This window comes from Mirounga angustirostris, unplaced genomic scaffold (assembly GCF_029215605.1).
Source record: "Mirounga angustirostris isolate CCGP_5_RB_7025 unplaced genomic scaffold, mMirAng1.0.hap1 SCAF_15, whole genome shotgun sequence".
Taxonomy (NCBI): Eukaryota; Metazoa; Chordata; class Mammalia; order Carnivora; family Phocidae; genus Mirounga; species Mirounga angustirostris.
This window is the reverse complement of record NW_026991723.1, coordinates 4,314,483-4,332,755: the sequence shown is the minus strand read 5'-3', so window position 1 is coordinate 4,332,755 and position 18,273 is coordinate 4,314,483. Positions and strand designations below refer to the sequence as shown.

General features: G+C 43.0%; 1 protein-coding gene and 1 pseudogene across 1 annotated transcript in view; one reads left to right on the top strand and one right to left on the bottom strand.

Annotated features, from left to right (window-relative positions):
- Positions 1-18,273, bottom strand: part of LOC123849498 (uncharacterized) — a 211,325-nt gene that overhangs the window by 10,807 nt on the left and 182,245 nt on the right. The window contains exons 6-8 of the mRNA XM_064578974.1: positions 12,211-12,545; positions 11,186-11,364; positions 7,835-8,948 (exon numbers count right to left, since the gene is read on the bottom strand). The gene's annotated coding sequence lies outside the window, so the exon portion shown is untranslated. The remainder of the gene's footprint in view (positions 1-7,834; positions 8,949-11,185; positions 11,365-12,210; positions 12,546-18,273) is intronic.
- Positions 4,249-4,410, top strand: LOC123850363 (U2 spliceosomal RNA; annotated as a pseudogene).

Genomic DNA, 18,273 nt, shown 5'->3' with positions numbered 1-18,273 from the left:
ATAAGTTAGGGAATTAAATGCAAGGCTACCACTATGTTTCTATGTAATGAATGGGTCAGCACTCATCATCATTATGACTAAGGCAGTGGAAGGAAAATGTGCTGAGCGATTCTGACCCTGATGTATTATGACTTCCTGTTGTGATAAAGGGGTATGTATTATGCTAGTGTTGGGAGAGCACTACTATTACCGAGAAACTGCCCCTAGGGATGTGATAGGGTATGAAAGTAACTTTCCAGGGACAATATGCTCAACAAATATTTACTCAACACACATCACAAAGTATGCATTGAATGCCAAGCTCTCTTCCCGGCATTCTGTCCTTATTCTACACTTCTGCATCCCAAGTTCATGACTGAATTCATTTCCATTACAGCGCCTTGCTTCCTCTGTCACTTGATATGTATGAGCTCTTCCTACACCAACTCTTTATTATAATGGAAATATGTCCCCCTAGTAATTTTTCCCATTTTGAGTTTTATTCAGGTGTAACTGACCATAGGTTTGTTTCATTTTCATACATGTATACATCCATTAAATCATTGTCATCAGCATCATGATCATCACATCCAAAAGTGTTCCCTTGCCCCTTGTAATCCCTTCCTCTCACCCCTTACTGGGTCCTGGGCAAATGCCACTGGGAGGTGGGGCTGCATACAGAAATGTTACATACAGACCACATATCTGCCAATAACAGCACAGAAAAGACATGGGGATAAAGCTATATCAGGGTAAAGAAATGACTAGGGATGGTAAACTAACAATTCTTGTTGGGTTTATAATGTTAAGAGAAATAATATGTATAATAATAATGCCACCAAAACAGGAAAAAGGGAACAGAGCTATATTGTACTAACATTTCTATATATTGCTGGAAATAAGCTATTATAAATCTGAGGCTAATTCTGATATGTTAAGATGTATATGGTAAACCCTAGAGCAACCACTAAAAAAAACCCTTTAAAATATCGTGGAAAAAAAAAATCATTGAAGACATTAAAATATAACATTGGAAAATAGTCACTTAATTCAAAGAAAGCAGTAAAAAAGGAACTGAGGAACATGACATGAGGCACATAAAAAAACCAAACAAAACAAGTAAAATATCAGGCCTAAATCCAACTATATCAATAATAAATTTAAATGTGACTAAACACATAGTTCAAACCAAAGGTAGAGATTGTCAAACTGGATAAAAAAAAAAACAAAAAAAACCATGATAGAAGCATATGTTGTCTATAGAAGACACATTTTAAATTCAAAGATACAAATAGATTAAAAGTAAAGGATGCAAAAAGATGTATTATGAGAAGAGGAACCACAGGAAAGCTAAAATGGTTATACCGACATCAGACAAAATATGACATTAATACATGAAGCAAAACCTGACGGAAATGTGGGGAGCCTCGGACAGACGAGGAAAGACAGCTGGTGACTTCAGTACTCCACTCTCAGTAGTGGACAGAATAATGAGGCAGAATATAAAAAATTATGGGATGCACCTAAAGCAGTACTTAGAGGGAAATTTACAGCTGTCAGTGTCTATATTAGAAAAGAAGATAAAATGAAGGAAACAATCAACAAATTGAAAAGGAAGCCTATGGAATGAGAGAAAATATTTGCAAATCATATAACTAATAAGGGGTTAATACCCCAAATACATACGTGTGTGTGTGTGTGTGTGTAAACTCATACAACTCGATAGCAAAACCCAACAAACAACCCAACTAAAAAATGGGCAAAAGATCTGAATAGACATTCTTCTGAACAAGACATCCAGATGGCCAACAGACACAGGAAAAGATGCTCAGCATCACTCATCATCAGGGAAATGCAGATCAAAACCACAGTGAGATATCACCTCACACCTGTTCTAATGGCTGATATCAAAAAGACAAGAGATAACAAGTGTTGATGAGGACATGGGGAAAAGGGAACCCTTGTGCACTGTTGGTGGGGTGTAAAGTGGGTGCAGCCACTGTGGAAAACAGTATGGATGTTCCTCAAAAAATTACCAGTAGAAATACCATATGATCCAGCAGTGCCACTCTGTGTATTTATACAGAGAAATGAAAACATTAATTCAAAAAGATAAGATGTACTCCCACATTCATCAAAGCATTATTTATATAGCCAAGAAATTAAACAACCTAAATGTCCATTGATGGATGAATAGATTTTTTTTTTTTTAAGATTTTATTTATTTATTTGACAGAGAGAGACACAGTGAGAGAGGGAATATAAGCAGGGGGAGTGGGAGAGGGAGAAGCAGACTCCCCGCTGTGCAGGGAGCCCGATGTGGGGCTTGATCCCAGGACCCTGGGATCATGACCTGAGCCGAAGGCAGACGCTTAATGACTGAGCCACCCAGGCGCCGGATGAATAGATTTTTAAAATGTGGTGTGTATACATATACAGTGGAATATTATTCAGCCATTAAAAAGAAGGAAATCTTGCTATTTGTGACAACATGAGGAGACCCTGAGGGCATTATGCCAAGTGAAATAACTCAGACAGGAAAAAATAAATACTATATGATCTTACTTATATGTGGAGTCTAAAAACAACAAAGAGGACAGGTAAGCTCGTGGATACAGAGAACAGATTGGTGGTTGCCTGAGGCAGGGGTAGGTGGTGGGTAAAATGAGTGGAAGGGATCAAAAGGTATAAATCTTAAGTCATAAAATGAATAATCCATAGAGATGTAATGTACAGCATAATGATGATAGGTAATAATAAGGGGTTTCATATTTGAAAGTAGCTAGGAGAGTGGATCTTGAAAGCTCTCATAAGAAAGAAAATTGTAACTATGTATGATGATGTGTGTTAACCGGATTTACTATGGTGGTCATTTTGCAATATATACAAATATCAAATCATGACATTGTACACCTAAAACTAATATAATGTATCAATTATATCTTAATAAAAAAAAAGAGACCATCTCAAATCATTAACCCTAATTTCTGCCTTAAGACATTTGAAAAAGAAGAGGAACCTGAATCTAAAACACCAATACTCCCGACCCCTCTTTCTGTGGCTGGTTTCCTGCTGGTGAGCAGGATTTGCCTGGAAACAAAAGGCAGTGGAGCGTGGTTTAAAAGTTTAAACGATGACATTTTAAATTTAAAAAATCAAAATACAACATTGGAAGCTATAGTTTGATCTAAATTTTCCATGCATCCTCTTGCTTGGTTGTCACTTCCAACTTCCAAACACTTTTGTTAGTGAAAAGTGCTTTTCAATGTCAATAAATTGTTTAAACATCACTGTTGGAAAACCACCTAAATATGAAAGATTCATTAGACCAAGGGCTTGCGTTTCAAAAAGGCCCATGAGACGCATCCTGAATTGGAAGCCACCCTTTGCCTGCCAATACTTGGTGTGAAAAAGAATCCTGCATCCCCACTATATACAACTTCGGGTGTTATTACCAAAGGCACTGTAACTGAGGTGAACGTGAGTGAGTTGGGCCTTGTGACGCAAGGAGGCAAAGTTATTTGGGGCAAATATGCCCAGGTTACCAACAACCCTGAAAATGATGGATGCATAAATGCAGTCCTGCTGGTTTGACAGCAGCTTCAGAGAAGAAATTCCTTATAATTACCGAAAACTACACACCGATCGGGAAGATCACCGATCACCATTACTGAGGTGCTTCTGAATATTACCAAACAGCCTTACGTATCTGCAGTCATCCAGAGAAGTATTTAGTCTACTGTGAAAAACATTAAAATAGACATTTATTAAAATTTAAAAAAAAAGAAAAAAAAAGAAAAAGAAAATAAAATTTAAAAAATGACAAAAGTTCTTAATTAAAATTAATCTAAAATTAAAAAAAATTTAAAAATTTAAGTTCTTTTTTTTTTTTAAAGATTTTGTTTATTTATTTGAGAGAGAGAGAATGAGAAAGAGAGCACATGAGAGGGGGGAGGGTCCGAGGGAGAAGCAGACTCCCTGCCGAGCAGGGAGCCCGATGCGGGACTCGATCCCGGGACTCCAGGATCATGACCTGAGCCGAAGGCAGTCGCTTAACCAACTGAAGTTCTTAAAGGAAAGTCTGTGTTGTACATTTAAGTATAGAGAACTTTCATTTCAACCAAGCCAGTACAGTAAGCATTTGGGTGATATTGGCGATTTTTTTTGGCCCTTGGTATCGGCATTAATTCAACCGTATGATAAAGAGCTTTTGCATACTTACTATGTGATAAGCACTCAGTCAAGTACTTAGTAAATAGCAAACTTCCAATCGCTGCTCGGCCTTTTGGCTAAGATCAAGTGTAGTATCTGTTCTTATCAGTTTAATAGCAAACTTCCATATCAAAAGTAGTGATTAGTTTTTGTTAGGAGGGAACAAATATAAGACCTTACAGAATCTGTTTTTATTCTCTAACTAAAGGTTAAAAATTTTGCATGCCAGGATGCCTAGGTGGCTTAGTTGGTTAAGCATCTGCCTTCGGCTCAGGTCATGATCCCGGGGTCCTGGGATCGAGCCCCACATGGGGCTCCTTGCTCAGCAGGGAGTCTGCTTCTCCCTCTCCCTCTGCTGCTCTCCCTGCTTGTGCAAGCATGCTCTCTCTCTCTCTCTGACAAATAAATAAATAAAATCTTTAAAAAACAAAGAAACAAAAAAACCTTTTGCATGCCTTTGCAAAAATAAACTCTCATCCTTCATATTCCAATGCCCCTGCTTGGTAAATAACAAATTAAATTAAATCCTCAGAGTCTGTATTAAATATCACTGAATTCTGAACTAATCAAACGCCTTCTTAAGTGAACAACAGGAATGAAAAGTCTGGAAAGATTTTCTAATTGAGATGATATTCCGGAGGGTCCAGAGGACGTTCTGAGAAAGTATAATTTTGGGGTGTTAGTCGCTCAGTATTTCCTGGCGGACGGCAGCAAAGGAAGGCCTTGCAAGTTCCCAGAGGTAAGGGAGGCTTTGCCTGTCAATCACAGGCTTCCCTGTGGTTCTCCGGGAAGTGGCGGGAGCAGGAATGTCTGAATCCAGTTGTAGAGCAGGGTCACAGATGACAGGGTTTATCTTGGGCACAATTTCCCCAGACTACCACCCATAAGTAACCCTTTGACTCTTAATCATCCAGAAGGCGGATAAACACTGCTAAAAAGCTGGCAGGTGCACAGACCTTGACGTCTTTGTTCTAATTCCAGTTGGAATGTACACTGTATGATCTTAGCCAACTTAATTAATTTTTCTGAGCTTCGGCTTTTGCATTTGAAAAATGACGATAGGTTTGTATAGGCTGCTTACCTCAATTAATACTATTTGCCTTTCTCTGCTCTCAACTACAAAGATTGAAGCTACTGGCCCACAATCCCTTGAGCGTTAATCAGAGGCCTGAAGACTTAAAAACTCTTAAGAGTCTGAAGTTCATGTTCAAAACTTTGGGCCATTAAGCAGAGTAACAGATTAATAGATTCCATCTGTTCTTGGCTCTTTACAGAGCCGTCTGGATGAATCTTTTTCTTTTCAACTTGCTAATTTTATCTGTAATCTAAATACTAAAAAAAATGGCAAGTACTGTACTGTACAAATAACATTGTTTTTCCTGAATGATTTGGGGGTAAGTTGTGGCCAGGATGTCCACCACCCCAAATACTTCAGTAGGTACACAGATTAACAAGGACATTGTCCTGGGTAATCACAGCACAACCAGCAAAAGTCAGGACATTACACTGATGCATTACCACCATCCACTCCTTGGACCTCAGTCATGTTTCACCAATAATGTCCTTTTATAGCTCAAGGATCCAACCCCGGATCGTGTGCTGCATTTTCTTAGCACGCAGCTTGGGACTTTTCCACCTGGAAGAGTTCAGACCTTGACACTGGAAGCCAAGCCTTTGTAGCATGCACCTCACTTTGGGTTTATCTGACCCTTCCTCGCGAATGAATGCAGCTTATAAATTCTTAGCAAAATAGTCCAGATGTGTGCTAGGGTCTCAGTGCCTCCAACCAGGTGGAAAGCGACTTCGGTGAGTCCTGTTCCAGGTGATGTGATTTGGTTACTGGGTTGAGGTGTTCTAGTTTTTCACCTGTAATGCTGTTCTTTCTCTCTCTGTGTCCGAGGCTTTTTGTGGAAAGGTATTTTGAGACTATATGATTACCCAACTTCCTCCCTCTAGGTCTAGCACTTGGGATGTGTCTTGGCTAAATTAATTATTACTGTGATGTTTGGCATTCACACTTATTATGCATGTATTATTAGCTGACTTGTAATATTAAAAGCTGACTTTTCTCCCCATTTGCATTTATTTGTTTTTGGTGTGTGTTTCCATCTGTATGGACTCATGGTTTCCTATTTTATTCCGAGGGCTTTAATCCTTGCATACCATTACGTATTTTGATATTCAAATTCTTTCTGATTTAACCAGTGGAAGCCCCTTCAGTGCTTGCTTCTGCGTCATTTGCCATGTCCTCGACTGCAACACAACATTCCAGGCTCATCTTATATCTGTCCGGCCCCAGCCCCAGAATCAACTCTTTCTCCAGGAAGCCCTGATCCTTTTTAGTGGAGAATGGTATTTGAACCCCAAGGATTTCTCAGATTAAGTTCAATCAAGTCGCTGGCTTGTTTCTCTGGATGTCAGTGACTCTAGGGCTGTGAGCTCATGTTTGATTGAACTTAATCTGAGAAAATCCCCAGGGTTAAAACAGGTTCCTTTGCAACAGAGAGCACTTTTGTTTGCTTCTGCTGGGAAACTACCAAGCTGCATCTGCACTGCTCCGTCTGGAGCTTGAGTTCCTTCCATTTTTTTTTAAATTTAAATTCACTTAGCCAACATATAGTACATCATTAGTTTCAGATGTAGAGTTCAATAATTAATCAGTTGTGTATAACACCCCAGTGCTCATCCCATGACGTGCCCTCCTTAATGCCCGTCATCCAGTTACCCCATGCCCCCACCAACCTCCCCTCCAGCAACCCTCAGTTTGTTCCCTAGAGTCAAGAGTCTCATGGTTTGTCTCCCTCTCTGATTTCTTCCCGTTCAGTTTTCCCTCCCTTCCCCTATGGTCCTCTGCACTATGCTTTATGTTCCACATATGAGTGAAACCATATGATAATTGTCTTTCTCTGATTGACTTATTTCACTTAGCATAATCCCCTCCAGTTCCCTCCACATGGATGTAAATGGTAAGCATTCATCCTTTCTGATGGCTGAGTAACCGTCCATTGTATATACGGACCACATCTTCTTTATCCATTTGTCTGTCGACGGACATCTCGGCTCCTTCCAGTTTGGCTCTACCATCCTTAACCTGGTGTCGGTACAAGCCTGGCCTCCTCTGTGGGGTCGTCCCCACAGTTTGTCTTTAGAGTCTCATGTTTCTCACCTGCTCTGTTCAGGCTTCAGCTCACTCTTCCCCCTCCCCTCCTGCTCCTCTCTCGGGCGTGGAATTTCCCCTTGCTACTTCAGGAGCCGCGCCTGGCTGTCCTCGTGAGAGCATCCGTCAGTGACCTAGCAGAGGCCCGGAAGCCCTGATGCCCTCAAGAGAGTACTCACAGGGGCGCCTGGGTGGCTCAGATGGTTCAGCGTCTGCCTTCGGCTCAGGTCATGATCCCAGGGTCCTGGGATCGAGCCCCGCATCGGGCTCCCTGCTCCTTGGGAGCCTGCTTCTCCCTCTGCCTCTCTCTCTCTCTCATGAATAAATAAATAAAAAAATCTTAAAAAAAAAAAAGACTATTCACAGGTGACCCCCACACCACAGCCAGAGACTTCTTTACAATGTAAAACCAGGTTATACTCGTTCCTGCCTGCAAAGCTGCAAATGTACCTCCCAGCACACTGAGACCAAAGTGCGAACACCTACCTGTGTGGTCCGGTTCGTGCCTGTTTCTCGGATTCTGTCGCTCACCAACACGTGATCCTTCCAGAAGAGCATTCCTTCTATTCCTTCCACAGAACACCCTGGCTCCCACTTCAGTGTCCGCACTGGGTACCCCTGTTTGACATTCTTGCCCTTTCCCCCAGTGCCGGTTCTCTCCTTGGCTTGTCTCGGACGGCGGGAGCCTGGCTTCGCAGAGCTGTTCCCTCCAACACTGCCACCCTCCCTCGCTGGTAACTCCGTGCCACCTGTGAGCGCCCATCACCAACTGAAATTCTTGTAATTCTCTTTAACTCTTGTCTGGTAATGTTTTACAAGGATATAATGCCAGGAGAACAGACCCCCGAAGCCCAGTGCCGAGACCTCCTAGCACATGGTAGTCGCTATTTGTGACTATGTTCGTTGAATAAATAAATGAGGGAAAAGCCATGACTCAGAATATCAGAATCCTTGCAAAGTACATCCTCTTCTGTTAGGAGCATCCCTGAGGTGGAGGACAGATAGAGTCAGGGAAGCCAAGGGGAGGGGGGCCAGGCCCTCCTCACCAGTGTTTTCCGCTAGGTCTTGGTTTGTCACTTCACCAGCCCAGCATTCAAAGAGTCCATGGAAGGTCAGCTCTTGGCTTTGTCTCTCAGCCCAAACTTATCCTTTTGCTCTCGGACTAAAGTAGGCTGTGCGTGCTCCCATTCTATACATTGTTTGTTTGCTTGTTTGGTATTCGTGAGCCTTGCAAGACTTTGGACAAACACACACATCCGCACGAAAGCCGCAAAGTACTTCACAAACTCTTGCGCTGAATCAACATTGACGTTCTTCCTGGTGGCGGCAGAGTAGAAGTCCCTCTCACGGGATCTAACTTGGAACATGCTTGTGCGTCGCAGATGCTCGGAAAGTGAAAACTTCATGGCGCTTTTTGGGGTGAAGGAGGAATCAGCACAGCTCGTATTTCGCGTGCGAGAGGCCCCTTGCGTGGCAGGTGCGTACCCTCAAATCTTGCTGTGTGCAGGAAGCAGGGACGGCAGCCCAGCCTCCGTGTGCTTAACGAAAAGGTAAAATACTTTCTCTCTGGCCTTTTCTTTTCCTCTCAGTCATGCATAAGCTGAAAACGGAAAACATATAAACATGTTGCAAAAAGTCAAGCGTTTGGAAATGTCATTGCCCTGGCCGATGTGGTTAGATTTTCGAGCGTGGCCAAGAGGTCCCTTCAGAGCTTTATTTTAACACTGCCAATGTTCATTCTTCCTGGTGGGGGTGGGGGTGGGGGCTCTGCCTACTCCTTCCCCTTCCTCGGGGCTATATATAAATAAATTTATTTATTTATTTATTTTTCATACCTTACTGCATACTTTCGGCCAGCCAGCTGCATTTTATAGTGCAAATTGGTTTTGACTCTGAGGTCTGGAGTTTCGCTCAAGCCTGACACCAGGGGTTTTTGCAAACCTGGCTTTCCAGCTATTCGGTTATACCTATGTATATGATTCATGCTGACATCCCTGCACTGATGGATCATGTTTGCTTTTGATGGAGATGAACTCCAAGAGACAGGCTTTTAGAACGATGTTCTGAAGTCCGAGTCTCTTACATGGAGTGCGTTTACCTCGTCTATTGCCTTTAGGTGGTGTAGAGCACGCACGCACAAAGCAAGACCCGCGATTGCTATTAGATCGTGGTAGAAGAGGCTCGGGACCAATATTATCTTTGTCGAGTAAAAATAGCATATTCCATTTCACTTAGCAATTTAAATTTTTCCTTTGGGTAGAATTTGGGGGATTCATACAGAAAAGGAGAAGGTATTTCGATGTATTCTTGGCTAGTAGGACAAGATCCTCTCATCCCTCTGTGGGTGAGTAAGAGTTTCCTGATGTAACTGTGAAGAAGCTATAAAGGTGCTATCATATAAAATTCGTCTGGTCTTTGTCACCCGCTCCTGGCACAGAGCTTCTAAAAGCCCTTGGGGCTCCCTGAGAGGTGGAGGAGTGCCTTTGTCAGTCATGAGACCCTTGGATTGCTCCTGAGTTTATGCTAATGAGATGAATCTTGGTGGGTCCCCAATAGCTTCAGGGTGGCCGGGGTTCCTCTCTAGAAAGAGTCACCATGTGATTCGAAGGCTGGGACTTTGAGGCAACCCAACCTCCAGAGAGGGGAGGGAGAGTTGGAGATGAGTTCCATCACCAATAGCTAATGATTTAATTAATTGTGTCTATGTAATGAGACCCCAATAAAAATTCTGGACACTGAAACTCAGGGGAGCTTCTTCGGCTGGTCAGCATATTGATGTGGCAGCAGAATGATGTACGTGGTTCCCGGAGGAGTGGGCATGGAGTGGGCAGGTCTCCTCCTTTGGCCGGTCCTAAGTTGTACCCTTTATAAGACAACGGTAATCGTGACTATATCACTTTCCTGAGTTCTGGGCACCGTTCTCATGAATTCTCAAGCTGAATGAGGTCATGGGAACTCCTGAATTTGTAGCTGGTTGGTCAGAAGTGTGGGTGCCCTGGGACCCCCTGAACTTGTGGCTGGGGCCTGAAGAGGGGGCAGCCCTATGGAGGACGGTGCCCTTAACTCATGGGGCCTCTGCTGACTCTCAGTGGTCAGAGCCAGAGTGGATTTGTAGTACACCAGTTGGTGGTACATAGAGGCAACATTAAAAAACACTGAAGCTAACTAAGAGGCAGACTTTGTGCACATGTCTGGGTAAAGCACGTAAAGGTCTTCTGAGACAGAAAGGGTGATGGGACAGGCTGAATTCACCTAGTGACCTTTCAGAAAGCACCCTTTCTCTCCTCACAAGACACTAGTGTCTATCTCCATCCATTAATATGGGGGGGGGTGTCTATGGAAGGTTTAAGGGTTTTTAATTAGGGCAGTCACCGTCAGGAAGACAAAGGGAGATCGGATGACGGAGGAAATGAATGGTCTGCCTCCCACTCCGCTCTTGGGCCAGTGGGGGCTCAGTGGTGGGAAGGAGGGGCCACAGCTGGAGGAACCACTGAGCTGGGAGACTGGGAGCAGGAATGGTGTCTAGGGGACAGGGGGTAAGCTCCAGCAAAGAGGTGGAGAATGGGCATTCTCCCCGTGTTGTGTGGAGTCCATGTTTGCTCCGGTTTCCTGAAATTTGGAACCCAAGCAGCTGCAAGAGCCATAAAGAATAGAATCCTCATGATAAGTCCTGTAAACAGTGGTGGATGCAACATGTCCAGTGGCTTCAGGACTGTGGACGTATTGACAGGATGGGACCTGGAGGAGCAGGGTCAGCTTTTGAGCACTCGAACTGGGGCTAATGCAATGGAGGGATTGAATTTTTAATTTGACTTAATTCATTTAATTTTCACTCACCTGCCGTTAAGCTGAAATAGCCTCGTATGGCTAGTCTCTCCCTTCCTGCATGTCCCAGGTCTAGAGGTTCCTGAGGTCCTGGAGAGACAGGGTGGCAGGCTGTGAATCCCCTCTTGGTGCAGAGCAAACTGTGAGACCTTAGGGGGCTTGATTTCCTTCTCTGTGTTCACTTTCTTCCTCTATAAAAAAAAGGGAATAAAGAAAGCCTACCTCATAAAACTGCTTCATATGTGAGTGCCTGCACATAATAGGCATTCAGTAAATATTAGATGAAAAAGTCTACAGATAATGAGTTGGAAACAACCTACATCAGTTTTGAAAGGTGAGTTTTATTGTCTTCAAAAGCAAATGCCAACGTGCATGTCATTGAATTCGTTTATGCTTTTATTTGTCTCAGAAACCCATCTGCATATTATAATTGGAAAATAAAAGTATGTTTCACAATATAGACACTAACTAAATGGCTTTCTTAGGAAGCTTCACAAGGTTAACCATATTATTCAATAAATACATCTTGACTTTACCTTCAAATAAAGTTATCTGGGACAAAGTGGTTTGTTTTCCTACCACTTGGGAGTCTTTTTTCTCATTTTTAATAATAAAAAAAGTCCAAGAGCAGTCGTTGGCACAAAGAAATAGCATGGTGTGACACACACAATCTTGCGAAGTCACTTTCAGAGAAAGCGTTGGTGCCAAACTGGGCACCATGTTTTTCGTTCTGTAGGTGAGAAGAGACAGTGCTTCTCAGGGCCGCCTCCCCCGCACTGAAAGAGCCTGCTTGTGATTGCGATTCAGACTGGTCACCACGAGACACAAGCAGAACATAGTGTTCAACTGCTTTTTATTACAAATATATATATATGTGTATATATATATCCTCTTATAATTATGTACCTTACCGGGGCTGGAGCAAAGAAAAGAGTATTTGTTAACCTGCCAGGATCTTGCCAATAAATTTCCATGTGTTATGGTAATGTTCTCTGCACCAGACCATATCATCCCAAATTATAAATGCCATTTCTTACCTTCTAGGAAGAGAGGAGATGCTTGGAGAAGCCATGGGAAAGGATGAATGTGACGATTTGTGCCACACCCCCGGCCACTTCACCATCACGATAGTAAGAGCTGCCATCTTGCGAGCGCCCGTGGCGGGCCTGGCCATGAGCTGTGAGCTCGACCACCACCCTCCGGAGAGTACATTTGTGCTGATTCTTGCGTGCCTGAGAACTGGAGGCTCGGGGCTGGTTGTTGCCAGAACTTCAGGTTACACCCAGGTTCTCTGTCTCCCGGAGAACTGACAACTGACCCCTTTTCCAATGGATGACATTGAAGAGCAGTGACCTTACATTTTGAAGGGTGTCTATCCCAAGAAAACAAAGAGTATACAAGATTAAAAATAAGTTTGTGTCAAAAATGAAAAAAAAATCATAGAAAATGAGAAAAGTCATAAAAGAATGAAATTTCTAAATTCTGAAGAGTTTTTTTCTAATAAAGTAAAGAGTAGTTGTTGCTGTGCTCTGGGCACTGTGCAATAGAGTTGTATAGGAACTCACTAATGTATACAGGAACCATATGAGGGAAGTTCCAGGATCATCCCTGTTCACAGATGAGGAAACAGAGCATGGTCAGCGACTTGTCCAGAGTCCCACAGCTAGTAGTAATGGGGGAGCTGAGACTCAGAGCCTGCATCTCTCCTAGCATAACAAGCACAGTTGATAAAGAACAGTTGATAGTCATGTGCACGCTGCTGGATCTGGTAGGGTCTTCAGAGGGCTGTTTCTTTTCACAGCCCTTAAGGTGAGTTTTGTCAAAGTATTATTAAATAATTTATTTGGAATATTCTTCAAAAGAGTATTTAAACTTAAAAAAAATTTTAAGAGAGAGAGAGATTGAGCATGCACGAATGGGGGTGAGGGGGTGGAGGGGCAGAGGGAGGGGGGAGAATCTTAAGCAGGTTCCAAGCCCATCACGGAGCCCAATGCAAGGCTTGATCTCACGACCCTGAGATTATGACCTGAACTGAAACCAAGAGTTGGATACCCAACCTACTGATCCATCCAGACCCCTCAAAAGAGTATATTATAGACAGAGGACAGGTCTATCCAGGTCAAAACTGGAAAAGACCAAGATGGCCTCTTGGTACCATGGACCATTCCCCCTTCCAGGAACAGCTGGCCTTGCCGTCTTGGACCCTGAGGGATACAGAAGCAGCCCATGAACTTCATAGACAGCCATGAACTTGACCTCTCTAAGAGGCCCCCCAGGAGCTGTCCCTCCCAGATCAGTCGGAGGGCTGCCCTCTCCTTCCTCCCTGGGAACCCCTGGTTTGTTCTTTTCCTCTAGGACACTTATTCATATCGCTGATGGCACCTAGCTCCTAGCGTCAGGTGCTGAGAGCTGAATCAAGCCATGACTGCCTTCTGGCATGCCGAAGAACTCCGTGGGGGCATTTTGGGAACTGATCTGGCCCCCGATACCCTGACTTTATTCTCCCTTCCCCATTTCTCTTCCAGTCTTTTAAAAGTCTTAATAGTGTTTGTCTTTTTGTAAGCTGACTCAAATCATTATTTGAATAAGACTACTTACAAATACTCAAAATGTTTTTTTTTTTTTTTTTATGCAGGCATGGGTGTCTGATTTTCTTTCTCCTTTCCTGTTACTGGGTTATTTCTGCTTACGACACAGAGCGCATGGAACACTTGATAAGATGTCACCACACAGTTCTGCTAGGTAGGAATCAAAAAGAAAGAATTTCTACCCTTGGCATACTTCCTGGCCTCTGGCTCTAGAAGAAGGCTTGTTCACCTGGCCCTGATTTGTTTCACACAGGCCTGGACGTACCCTGAGTGCCCGTGAGTCCAGTGTGATTTTCACACTCTTACATTTTTTTTTTTGGAATAATTTGAGGATGGGTATTAACTCCTCTTCACATGTTTGGTTGAAGTCACCTGTGAAGCTGCCTGGACCTGCACTTTTGCTTGTTGGGAGGTTTTTGATTACTGTTTCAGTTTTGTTCCTAGTAATCAGTCTATTCAAAGCTCCTGTTTCTTCCTGATTCAGTCTTGAAGACTGTATGTTTCTAGGAATTTATCCATTTCTTCTTAGGTCATCTATTTGTTGGTGTGTAGTTGATGGCCTATATTTCTGTGGTACTGGTTGTAACTTCTTTTTTTTTTTTTTAATTTCTGATTTTATTTATTTGGGTCCTTTCTCCTTTTTTTCCTGATGACTCTAACTAAAAGTTGTTAATTTTGTTTATCTTTTCAAAAAACCAGCTCTTAGTTTCATTGATCTTTTCTATTGTTTTTTTAAAAAAATTTTATTTAAATTCAATTAAGTTAACATATACTGTATTATTAGTTTCCGGGGTAGAGTTTAGTGATTCATCAGTTGCATTTAACACCCAGTGTGCATTACATCATGTGCCCTCCTTAATGCCTATCACCCAGTTACCCAATCCCTCCACACACCTCCCCTCCAGCAACCCTCAACTTGTTTCCTATAGTTCTATTGCTTTTTAGTCTCTATTTCCTTTCTGATCTTTATTATTTCCTTCCCTCTACTAACTTTAGTCTCTGTTTGTTCTTCTTTCACTAGGTCCTTTAAATGTAAAGTTAGATTGTGTATTTGAGATTTTTCTTGTTTCTTGAGGTATCGTTATGAACTTCCCTTTTAGAACAGCTTTTGCTGCATCCCAAAGATTTTGGGACATTGTATGTCCATTTAAATTTGTCTCCAGGTGTTTTTTTTATTTCCTTTTTGATTTCTTTATTGATCCATTGGTTGCTTGATAGCATGTTGTTTAGTATCTGTTCGTGCTTCTTTCCTTGTTTTTTTCTTGTGGTTGATTTCTAATTTCATACCATTGTGGTTAAAAAAGATGCTTGATGTGATTTCAGTCTTCTTAAATTTATTGAGACTGGTTTTGTGGCCTAGCATGTGACCTATCCTGGAGAATGTTCCATGTGTACTTAAGAAAATTGGGTATTCTGCTGCTTTTGCATGGAATATTCTATAGGTATCTGTTAAGTCCATCTGGTCCAGTGTGTCCTTTGAGGCTGATGTTTTCTTATTGATTTTCTGTCTGAATGATCTGTCCATTGATGTAAGTAGGGTGTTAAAGTCCCCTACTATTATTGTACTGTTGTCTTTTTCTCCCTTCATTTCTGTTAATGTTTGCTCTATATATTCAGGTGCTCCTATGTTTAGTGCATAAATGTTTACAAATGCTATGTCCTCTTATAGGATTGACCCCTTTATCATTATGTAGTGCCCTTCTGTATCTTTTCTTACAGTCTTTATTTTAAAGTGTCTTTTGTCTGATGTAAGTATAGCCACCCTAGCTCTACTCCCCCCACCCCTTACTTGGATCTGGATATCATTTTCCAGGTCTCTTCTCATGCGCAGGTGAAGAGATCAGTCAAATCCGTACCACCACAGAGATTTCATTCATTGCCGCAGATGCACAAAATAAATAACCCAGCATCACACACAAAAGAAAACAACAAGAAACACCCTTTGTATCGTATGAGATTGCTCCACAGAAGAGTAACTGAATACCTGACAAGGCAAACAGGCCAAGCTCACTTATGAATATAAATGCAAAACTCCTAAAAATATATGTTATAACCTACATGTTTCGATGTCTAATATATAACACATAAGCATATTCACTCGAAAATTGCAAAGAGAAACCTTAGGAAATCTGTTGATATAATCGATCATGTTACAGACTCAATAACGAAAAGCACGTGATTCTCAAAAGATGCAGAAAAAAGGCATTTGATGAAATTCTGCATTTACTCATTACAAAATACGTTCAGAAACCAGTCATAGAATGGAACCTCCATAGCCAGGTAAACATCATCTTCTGAAAGTCTACCGCAGATATGACTATGTGACAGGCAAAGATTAGAAACAGAGCCTTGAAAGTCAAGGGTGCTGCTCCAGTCAGCTCTGTCTTGAAGGACCTGGCTGGCATGAGGCAGGGGAAAGAGGCATAACAACCAGAAAGAAGAACAAAGTCAAACCATTATCGGCAAAAGAGGCGACACTGATATGGAGAATGTAAGAGAAAGTAGAGACAGACGTGTAACCACACTAGATTGGTATTTTCATAATATATGAAATTTATGCAAATCAGAAAGAAAAAGACAATGATCCTAGTCCATTGTGGCTTCCATAAAAGAATACCACAGATGGGGCGGGTTATAAGCAGCAGAAATCTATTTCTCACATTCTGGAGGCTGGAAGTCCAAAGTCAAGGCACCCGTGGATTTTGCAATTTTATTTTATTTTTTTAAAAGATTTTATTTATCTATTTGTCAGAGAGAGGGAGAGAGAGCATGCACAAGCAGGGGGAGTGGGAGCCTGAGGAAGAAGCAGACTCCCAGCTGAGCAGGGAGCTCAATGCGGGACTCGATCCCAGGACTCTGGGATCATGACCTGAGCCGAAGGCAGATGCTTAACCGACTGAGCCACCCAGGCGTCCCACAACAGTGCAGTTTTAAAAAATGGGCCAAAGAAGGGATAATTTATGGAAAAGAAACCCTGAAAGATCAAAGAATATATGAAAGAGGCTCAACCTCCTTAAAAATCCTGACATGTAAATAATAAATGAAATCATTTAGACCCATCAGATTGGAAAAATTATCAGGTCTGATCATTCCAAGTGTTGATAGATATGAAATTGCAAGGATTGTTACTTCATGGAGTGATTTAGCAACATGTGATTTAACCAGTGACCCAGCAAATGCAGTACTAGGTATATTTTAGAGAATTTGGAAAATGATCACACCGAGTCCTAACTAAGGTGTATGTTGGGGCATTGTTTATAAAACAGCAAAAATCAAAAACCACCTAGTTGTCCACCTATAAGGAACTGGATAAATAAATTGCTATATATTCATACAATGAATAATGTTAACCAGCAAGAACAAATATACTAAGACATAGGTATGAGCATAAACCAATCTTGAAAACGCTTACTGGATGAGAAAAGCAAATTATTGCAAACAAATGCATACCTGGTTAAAATTGTGTAACACGTACTGCAGTATTATAAACTGGTCGTGGACACAATCGAGGGGTAAAGGTATAAACACAAGGGTCTGATGAGTGCCCACGCGCTCAGGAGAGGGGCAGCTCTGGGGAGGGAGGAGTATGAGGGCCCACCTGCATGGGTGGGGGTCACCTAAGAAAGGGGTGCAGCCCTGGCCAAGGGCCAGTGTGCAAACTTGCAGTGCTGAGTAGGTTACATACATTGCTTCCGCTTCCTGCACGATGACTTTTCTGTACAAGAAAAGATAGAGAAAGAGAGAGAACCGGGGGAGGGGGAGGGGAGGAGGGAAGGGAGGGGGAGACAAGGGAGGGACGCTGGACCCTTGAGTTCCAGCAGATCTCTGGTGGGGTGGGGGGAGGCAGGGAGCCCTGGGCCTTGCACAGAAAGCAAACCAGGCTGGTTTGGTCCATTTGGAGAGGTGCTTCCAGAAGCCAGAGCTATGTGGCCCGAATCCCTACCCTCATCCTTCCCGTTGAGCTTTGTGGATGGAGCAGCCTCTGAACCTTCTGGAGGCCCTGACTCAGCAGGCCTGGGGTGGGTGCCACCGGGCACCTTTCTACGGAGTTTGCAAGGGCTGTTCAGCTTGCCGTCCCGGGGAACACCCTGTGAGAACCACTCAGGCTGGAGAAGACTGGCCTCTGGAAGGAGAGTGACAGGACAGAGGGCCAGTTCGTGTCGTGTCCTCTGAGCCTTAGAAATAGTGTTTTGGAGTCAATGTAGTTCGACCATCTGGCACTCACTGAGAGTCGAGACATGTCTTCACCCCCCTTCGCCTTTTGGGGCGGGGAGGGGTCAGGAGGAGGACAGGGAGGGAGGCGGTGGGAAGACAGCACACAGGTGTGGGGCTGTGGGGTCCCCCCGCGCGGCACCAGCTTGCCCAGGCAGGAGGAGGGGAAGCCGGATTGCAGGCACAGGCCTGACGCCCACTTCTGCAGCTCCACCGGGCTGGTTCTTGGACGAGACCTCAGAAGCTCACATGTGTCAAGTGGACCGCTTTCCCTAAGCCTCCCAGTGTTTACTGGGATAA